We start from the raw sequence: 9,609 nt of genomic DNA, 5'->3' as shown, positions 1-9,609 counted from the left end.
GAGACACACGCCCCCCCCCAAAAAACACGGGCTGTGGGGGGGGACAACACCTTTTTTAGATTTTCTTTTTTTTTAAAAAGAGGCGGGGTTGATAAAAAAAAAAGTTTTTCGAGAGAGAGAGAAAAAAAAAAAAAAACCTTCTGAGAAAATCTACGCGGGCGGGGGGGCTAAAAAAAAAAACCCACGACAAAAAAAAGCGCGCGCCTCTTTTTTTTTCCCCCCCCCCGGGGGCCGGCAAAAAAATTTTTTGTGTTTTTTTCAACACCCCCCCCCCCCCCCCCGGGGGGATTTTTATATTTTTTGCCTCCCCCTTCGGGCCTGACCGCGGCGGGCCACCCCGGAGGCCGGCCTTTGGCGCGCCGCCCGCACCTCCACCCGGGCCCTGGCCACCCTCCGGCTGGCCGCGCCCTGGGGTCAGCCGACCTGGCTTTGTCAGCTCCCTAACCTGGAAGTCAGGGCCCCCGGGCGGCGGGATCTCTCCCGGGGCGCGAGGGGGCACCGGTGGCGAGTCTGACCCTCGATGCGCGCCCAGGAGGTGAAGGACTGGCCGGGGAGCCTCGGGGGCGCCGGGGCCTGTGTGCGCCTTGGCTGCCCCTGGGCGGTGCAGCGGGCACTCGCGGTGGCCTATACGTTCGGCCTGCGGCTGGGGACCAGCGCGGGCAGGGATCCCGGCGCCTCCGGCGAGGGGACATTCGGGCGCCCTTGGAGATGCGGCTCCTCACCTTGAGGACCCCTGCAGTCGGCAACCGCGCTGCGCAGGCCTTGCGAGAAGGAGAAACCGGTTCTCAGCCCAACTTGTTGGGGAGCCGTGGCTCCGACCCCTTCGCACACCCTCCTCCTAAGTGCCTTAAAACTTCAGCGCCACAGCGAACCTCTGCGAGGCGCTGGCATCCTCCGCGCCCACCCGCGCGGTCCTGCCCCGTGCGGGGTGCGGCCGAGGGCGCCCCTAGGTCGGCGGTGCCGGACCCGTCACTGCGCTCCCCCTTCGCCTCGCCAGTGTGCAGTGAACAGAGGGCGCCAGGGCAGCTGCGTCCTCCCCTGCGCTGGGCGCCCAGGCAGCCTCCGGCGGGAAGGCGTGGGGCGGCGGGAGCTCAGGGCCCGTTCTCCGCGGGCGACACCGGGGACCCCGGCCCTGCGCCATCTGGACGCCGAGCGCGGGCCCGTTTGAAGTGGTTGGAGGGGAGGGGGGGGGGCTCTTTGTTCCCCAGGCCGCTCTGGCTCGAGGCCTGGAGGTGGTTTACTGGCTTCGATGCCTTTGAACCTATTCCCAGGTGACCCGGGCTCAATTAGGCCCGGGCCTGAGCGGGGCTGTCAGGCAAGCCGCGAGATCAAGGGCGGGCCGGGCCCTTTTATTGAAGTTGAACTCGGGGCTGCAGAGCACTCGCCTCGGCCAAACTAGAGGAGGGCGGTCTGTGCTGGCCGGCTGTTCAAGGGGACGTTTCCCCAGCAGCCGGGGAGCGAAGAGCAGGCCCTCACACAGACCTGGCTACCTAGCGGGGCTAATTGCTTCTAGTTTCTTCCTGACCCACGGGCTTCGAAATCCTGTGACTAAAGGGTCCTCTGGAGCCGCCCTGCCCAGCGCCACAGCCACCGGCCTGATTACCCCGTGCCCGGTTTATCCAGCGCAGCAAAATAGCTTTCTGACATCCCCTTTCTTTAAAATTCTAAAATAAAAATGTCAGGAACAAAAAGCGAGAGGAGCCTTTCCCCTGCGGTCCCTTCGGCGCTGGGACACAGCCGTCCTGGGCTTGGGCCTCTCCGTGGGCCTGCGTGACCGGGGTTGCCTTTCCGGGTGTGCTCTGCTCCGCTCAGAGCCAACAGCAGCGCTTTGCTGCTCTTTTACTAACTCCATGTGTCACTGGGTTGGGGGTCCTAGGACCCATCCCCTCGTTGCCCGTCCAGCTTAAATGAGCCCAGGGACACCCCTCCCCTGCAAACCAGGAGCTTTTAGGGAGGAGAGGAGCCTGCCGGCATGCAGCCTGCTCCACTCCCCTGTGTCTGTCTCTCCTGCTGGTGATGAGCATCAGAGCACTTCCTGGAAGTCAGGTCTACGAGCCTAAATTACAGCAATATGGTGCAGGTGTCCCTAGAAAGGGCTGACATCACAGGTAGGCAAGATTCTCTTTTAAACGCCCCTTGAAACATTTCTCCTTGGGTGATGGCTCAGGAAGGCATATGACAGGCCTTCGCTACATTGGCTCTGCCATTGCACACAGGACAATGGCACCACGACATCTCTCTCCGTATGTCCAGTGGGTGGGTGCCCACTCTCCTTTCCATCCTTCCTCTACTGTTTCTCTCTGAATTGCAGGGGATGGGAAGCTCAAAATGACCTTTCTCAGACCCTGGCAACCCTGGTCTGTAGGATGCACTCTTATGGGCGCGGAAGGGAGAAGGGGCCATCCACTCTGCGGGTCCTGGTGAAGTCCAGTTGGCAGCACGGTGTCTGGTCGCTGATCGGGAGTTCGGGTACGAACCTGCATCTTCTGAGCGGAGCACAGCAGCAGTGCACAGCTGGGAGCTGGGAGCGCAGCTTCTCTATTCGGGGCACGTCTGGAACCCTCGTCCTCCTGAGGCTCCAGTCTGCAGTGCAGCTCAGGGAAGTCAATCCCCAAAGCTCTACCCGGAGCCTGTCCATTCAGCTCCACATGATTCCACCAGGGCCTCTCATAAGTGGTTTCCTGCTTGAACCGGCCAGTGTGGGTCCTGTTCTCTGCAGCAGACCCCGACTGAGACACCCCCACTCTGACTGTGACCTGGAGGGTGTGTTGTCTGCTTGACATCACTCTCGTTTGTCATGTGTAGCTCACGCTGGCCTTTCACACACATATAAATGCCTTTAGACTTAATCAAAGTGGTTCTTGCAATAAACTCATATTATGATATTTTTTGGCTTGGAATTTATACCAAATCTCAATTAAAACACAACAATGGAAAAACAAATGGAAAGCTCAACCATGACATAAGGAGAATGGGAGAGAGCAGGGTGTAGGAGCTGTGACAGAAGCCAGGTTTCTCTGCAGAAAACGTACAGATTTGATTTGGGAATCAATATAAATGCATAATTATGAAAATTAAGTCAAAATGAACAAAATAGAAATACCTAAAAAATCAAAAACAAAGTCAAACAAATGCATCTAATTTTGTGTCAGTTTGGTGGCTTAACCTTGCAGACAGAAATAATTTAAGAGAGCTTTAAAACACTATAATTTGACTATACACCTCTACTGGGGCATACTCTAAAGGGGAAAAAATTTAAAAAAAAAGGCGTAAACTGTATTAACTGTATTCACATTTTTGTAACAATATTGCTGTTGTTATCCTGAAACTGTAAGCTAAAGCAAATAAGTCATTATGTTTCTGTCCTTGGGAATCAAGATTTCCAGCCTGAAAGAAAAGAGATGCATGGATGAAGTGAAGAAAGTTAAGACCATGGGGTCTGAATTTGTTAAAAGATCAATATGAACTCATCTTAAACAATGTATTTCCTGGCCCGGACCACCGAAAAGACCAGAAACGTTGAGCCACCCAGTGACAGTCAGCTGACGTTGAGCCACGTTGAGCCATCACAGTGTCCAGACTGACTGTGGCCCCTCCTTGAAGAAATGGCCGGCTTACAGCCTGGGACAAACATGCACAAGATAAGCCCGGAGCACCTTATTATGCAGGAAGCCAGGAAGCTCTCCGTGACTGCTGGGATCATGTCGGAGAGACTCAAGAACGAACCTACAGATGCCTCCACAGACCAAAGAAGGCGAGGGATGAGTATCTGTACAAGAACAATGACTGCAAAGGATGGACCCATTGACTATGGTAAAAACTGCCAGTTTATAACATCCATCAAGTAAAACACTTATTGGTCACCTTTGGCTGATCATTGGAAACTGACTCAGGATTCCAAAACTTGGTAAATAAAAGGAAAGGCTCAAGCACATGACCAGCCTTCCTTACCAAGTTATACCCCAGAGGGACATGAGTTGCTGGGAAGCGTTTGCTCCCAGATGTGCTCCAGGTAACAGATAGAGGCTGAAGGGTAGCATGGCTGCACCACCGGTTTGCAACCTCTTCCTGGTAACTCACATCACCAAGCCAGAGGCACGGCCCTGGTGGTGAGGCCCTGAGGCACCTGGGAAGGATTCCTGCCCAGTCACCCCACCTGCGGCCCAGGCAGATGTTTCCAGAAAACCCAGGGCACATCCTGGGACATGCTGAATGGCATCATAGGGATGTGGTCACACCAGGCCCCTCCCCTGCTCAGGACCTGGAAAGGGCTCATCTCTCTTAGTGTAAAAACCTATCGTGACCAGGACCTGGAAGGCCTGCCCATCTGGTGATGATACTGTCCCCTTCTGGCTCTGCCCTCCTGTCCCAGGCTCTGTCCCGCTGGCCTCCGGGCAGCTCCTCTCCACCCAGTGTGTGCCCCTTGGAGGGCCCCCCTGGAACTCTCTGCCACCCAGAGGACCGTGTGGCTGACTTCCTCACATCCTTCAAGTCTGTCTCGGATTCCACCATCACATCACAAACCACCCACTCCATCTGCTCGCCGCTCCGTAGGCTGGCAGGTTGCACTGTGTCCAGCAGGGTGGGTCCGGAAGGACATCCTGCCTGGTGGCACCTTGGCCTGTGGTCATCTCATGGCTCCAACCTGAGATGGCCTCAGTCACAGGTCGGGTGGTCGGAAGGCTGTCGGCCGGGCCCCATGGCTTCTTCAGCAGGATAGCTTACACTCTGTCTGTGGTTTCCAGACTCCAACCACAGGACAAAGAGCAAGGGGTAATGCACAGCTGTCAAGCCTCCTTTCGTGTCATATTTGCTAATGTCCCAAAGGCTAACGTAAGTCACATGGCCAAGAGTGTAATGCCAAGAGCTTGGTATTAAAAAATTGATTGGCAGCTCTGAGAGAGAGAGAGAGAGAGAGAGAGAGAGAGAGAGAGTGTGTGTGTGTGTGTGTGTGTGTTGGTGAAGGGGCCTGTTGTCATCCATAGACTTACTTTAAGATGATTAGCTGGGGGCCCGTCATATCTGGGGGCAACCGCAGTCATTAGTGTTTGTCCTCTTTTCTCTGTGGCTGGCCACTCTCTCCAGAGGGGATTCTCCCACGTCCCGTTCTGGGACATCAGCCTGGGTCCCAGGGTTCTGGGCGCCAAGGCAGGGGAGAGGCCTGGGCAGAGCTCTTGTCATTCAGAGCGTGGATTCCCACAAGCTCACCCTGTGCTCGCACGGTCCCCCAAATGTCCTCTCTGTGCTGCTGGTGCCCCCAGTCTGAGCTCGCTCTGGCTCAAATTCTCCAGAGTAGCCTCACTCCTTCCACCGCGGAGGGAGGGCTGGCCCCGTGGGATGGGACAGGAGAATCCAGGAGAAGCGACTGCTCCTGACATTGACTGAGGGTGAGGACAGGACGCTCCTGCAGGGGGCCTGGGCCAGCCCGCTTCTCTATGGCATCCCCAGCCTGCACTCTGGCTGCTGTGTCCCTGAGTTGCTCACCCTCCTCAGCCTCCTTCCACTCCCCACGTATGTCCTTCCCTGTTCTCTCTGAGCTCTGGGCTTTTGCCTTTTCGTAGTACAATTTTAGGTGGATTTAAGGGAGAGAGCAGACGTAAACAAGTATGTGGAAGCCATCATTTTTCATTGGAATTGCCATTAAAAAGCTAAAACGCAAGTGCAGAAACAGCAGGCCCTGAGGTGGCTTGGCATTCTCCCTGCTGACCCTGGCGGGCTCCAGGTGGCCTGGGATCCGGGCTGCCCTGTGACCTCCTCCGTGGGCATGGTCCTGGTGGGCAGTGGCTCATTACTGGCCCCTCAGGGTGGGAGAGCTCAGTGCCCAGCAGTGAGCTGGGGCCAGAAGTGAAACACCATGAAAGACTTGCAAAACCGAGGCCGTGGGAGAGCCTTTTCTAATCCGTTGGCAGCCGCCCACATGCCGGATGGGAAGTCACTGGGCTCCCCGCAAGCCCCGGTCCTGCTGGGAAGGCCTCGCCAGGTCCCATCCAAGGTTGTTCTAGGAGTGGCTGGGTTCAGCTTCCTTTTAATGCATGAATCAGGAGGACTTGTTTTCTCCCCCCACCACCCCTTTGCAAGAATGAGGCACAGAAATGCGAGTCCTGGTTACTCAAGTGGAAACCTCATTTCCATTGTTTAATATAATTCAAACAGACGTTTGCTTAAATAGTTCTTACTGTCCTGCCCGGTTTATGTTTAATCTTCAATTTTGTAATTCACATCTCGTGCCTTCTCTCCCCCGCTCCGGCCCCCTCACTTCAAACAGAGATTAACGGATGCTGTGGAGTCAATGGCTGCAGAGAGAACAGGACACGTGGCTGACATCTCTCCTCACCGAGGACTGCGGTTCTGTCCTGAGGAGAATGTGCACTTTATTGTACCCGGTGGGAAGAAGTGATTGAAGGGAGAAGACTATTAACACGGGGCCTCTTTATTAACGGTCGCTAGCTGTGTTAACATGTGCTAAGAAGCGCAGCGGGGAGCCACACAGACAGATACTTCACATCCAGCGGTCGAGGGTTCAGGCGGCGTAGGAAGCAAGGCCGAGGGGCAGACTGAGATGCGAGAGCAGCAGGGTCTGGCGCTGGGAAAGCCCTCCAGGCCAGGAGGGAGGAAGAGCATTCAGACGAAGACAAGAGAAGGTGTCAAGACCCACAGGGTGAAGAGGGCGCTGGTGTCTCCTCGACGGGTCACTCCATGGCTGGAGCTCAGGGCTCAGTGCCAGCACCCCGGGCTCGCAGGTGATGTGAACGCGACCGGAATCTGCCTGACAAAGCAGAAACGGTTGGCTCAGTGCCTGGGGTGCTCAGGCTCAGGCTGGCTTCGGGCTCAGCTGGATTCAGGGGCTTCGCTGATGTTGTGTCCTTCTTCTCCCTCCCCATCCTTCAGCTCTGCCTCTCTCTACGTGTGAGCCTCACTCTCTCTTGCTGCAAATGGCCCTCCTGTCCCCCTGGAACAGCAGAGAAGTTGGGCACGGACCCTGACAGGCTGCACTTCTGCATGTGGGGCTGGGGCCCTGATCCACCAGGATGGGCGGGACCAGAAGGGCAGGTGGGACCCTGTGTGTGGGGAGGTCCCTGCTGGGAGAGATGTGGCTGATGAACAAGGCATGTCCCCTGCAGCGTGCACAGCAGCATGGAGGAAGGGTCTCCCAGGTCCAGCGGCCAAGTCTGGGCTTTCTGGAGGCAGTGGGAGCCACCGGAGAGTTCCGAGGGAGGACGTGATGACTGGCTTTTTATTGAGAGAAGTTGGAAGACGATGGTCAGATAGGGGGCCATCTCCAAAGCTGAGCCAGCTGACCAAGGAGAAGAAACCACGGATCAGGGAGCCAGAGAACCAGGGAACCAGGAACCAGGGAACCAGAGCTCCGGAGATGCAGTGCTGGTTAGAGCTACAGGGACTGTGTGGAGGGAGCGCAAGGCCATCGAAGGTGGGGAAGCCGCAGGATTTGACTCTCAGGGTGATTGTGAAGCCAGGGGGTGGGCTTGGGACTCACTAGGGGGGCTGCACTCACCCGCCCCTCCTCTCGCCTGTAGTTATGTTTCACTTTTAGATGAACTAGTTGGAAACTAGGAGGCATGCAGTTCAAATGCCGCTTTTTCATGTAAGAAAATGAATTAACATGACCCAGCCACGCACCAGGCTGTGCGGAGAGCAGCAACAGGCCCCAGTGGCGAGGGGTCAGGACTCTGTGTCCCCTCACGGAGGGAGGTGACCTCGGTCCTTCCTCTCCGCGGACTCGGTTTCCCCTCTGTGAAACAACGGGGTGGGGGAATGGCCCCCACGATTCCCTTCCTATGAGGATGTTGGTTCTATTGGCAGAACTTAAATCCCTGTTGGGGACTTCGGCATCCTGTCGCACTGCGATGCTTTTAAGAAAGGGGCGCGGGGGCCGGGGGGAGGTCTGCTGAGACACAAGGAGTTTGACTCTGTTTAATCTAAATAATGTGCAGGGAGCCTTTGGTGACTGCGCGTGCCCTGACCCCTCGTAAAGTCCCTGCCCTGCTGCGGCCTGGCCGTAAACCTTCCCGAGAAGGTCCTGTGAATTTATTGTCCCCAATCCTTCATAATGAGAAAGTAGGTTCTCTCTTCCACATGGCGCTTTTGAGTTTTAGCAGATCTTAAATTAAACCTGTACACTACGTGTTTTAAATCGTTGTTCAGAAAACCCTAAATTCATGAGCTGACAATCTGACCCAAAAAGTCCTGCGCACTGATTTAAGTAAACACACAGGTTTAACCCAAAATGTTTGCAGGAATAAACTTGGAACTAAACTTGTGTATTAAAACTCTGATTATGTCTTGAGTATAAAAATGCATCAACGAAACCTTCTGGGGGAACACTCCTGGGTGCGTGGGGAAGTTCCCTTTCCTGGGGTCCTGGGCGCGACGGGGAGCGGGCTGCAGCGCCCTCCTGAGGGCCCGAGGGACCGGAGAGCGCGCTGACGTCCTGGTTTCAAGAAGAAAGTGCCTCGGGGTCTGTGTGTGTTCTTCTCTGGGCTACACGTTTTTAAAAAGGTTTTTAATTATTTCACTTAATTCCATTCTCCTACTTTATTTCTTTAGCTTCTACCAGGGAAGATAAATAAATAACAACCCAAGAGCACCCCCCAACCCCACCTCATTCCCCTCCTCACCTGTGAAAATGGAGGTGCTGGTTTCCTCTGGCTGGGAGTCCACTAAGGGCCTCCAGGCTCCCCCCCCACCCCCCACCCCACCGCCCACCACCATCCTGTCTTCCCTCTCTGGCCCTGGTGGCTCTCCTTCCTCCTGGTCAGAAGGGCCCTCCCTCAGAGGAAATGCCGCCTGAACTCTGAAATAAAGCGAACCCAGCCTGGCTCTATTTTGTTTTTTGTCTGATACATTTCCCCGTGAGGATGAGATTGTCACCTACTTCCCTGGCCCCAGGAACACCCCGTGTATGAAATCCCGTGTGTGAAATGCGTTATGTCCTGAGGGCTTTACCACTGGGATCGGTGTCCACACTCCTTACCCACATCCAAGTCCATGGCTGCTGGCTCCTGGGCAGCTTACCTCAGTCCCTCAGCTCCAGGTGGCAGAGAAGTTTCTTTCCATTTAAAGGAAAGAAAATGTTTGCACTCATTTTTGATTTTTAAAAATTGCTTGTGTAAGAAATATGGAATATGGTATTTTCTCCTAGGAAAATTTCACGAGTGATATTTTGGTATATAATCAATAACAATGCAAGTAGCGAGAATCTTCAAAGAACTATATTTATGCTCAAATTTGAGGAAAATGGTCCACTCTATGAAGAGGAAGGAGAAGGCGCAGAGAGAAGGTGAAGGCGCTGAGAGCACCAAGTAAGAATCAAAGAAACGAAAAAGAGTCTGCGAATCCTCGCTGCCGAGGTCAGTGGGAAAGTGGCCCTGCCTCCTACATGGTCACGTCTCCGCCAACACCCACCCCCTGGTCCGTCTCCAGACACCAGACCCTCAGCCAGCAGGCAAGCACTTTTCTATCCCTCAGGGAAAGGGGCTGCGATGAGAATGGGTCTCGTTCTTACTTTTTTAATCGACATTTTTAAAGGTATGATATGCACCCATTTGAAGACTGAAACTTGATTCCTTTGGACAAATGCGAACTCCCTCC

Source organism: Myotis lucifugus, unplaced genomic scaffold, assembly GCF_000147115.1.
Source record: "Myotis lucifugus unplaced genomic scaffold, Myoluc2.0 scaffold_5, whole genome shotgun sequence".
Taxonomy (NCBI): domain Eukaryota; kingdom Metazoa; phylum Chordata; class Mammalia; order Chiroptera; family Vespertilionidae; genus Myotis; species Myotis lucifugus.
This window is presented reverse-complemented; position numbering follows the sequence as displayed.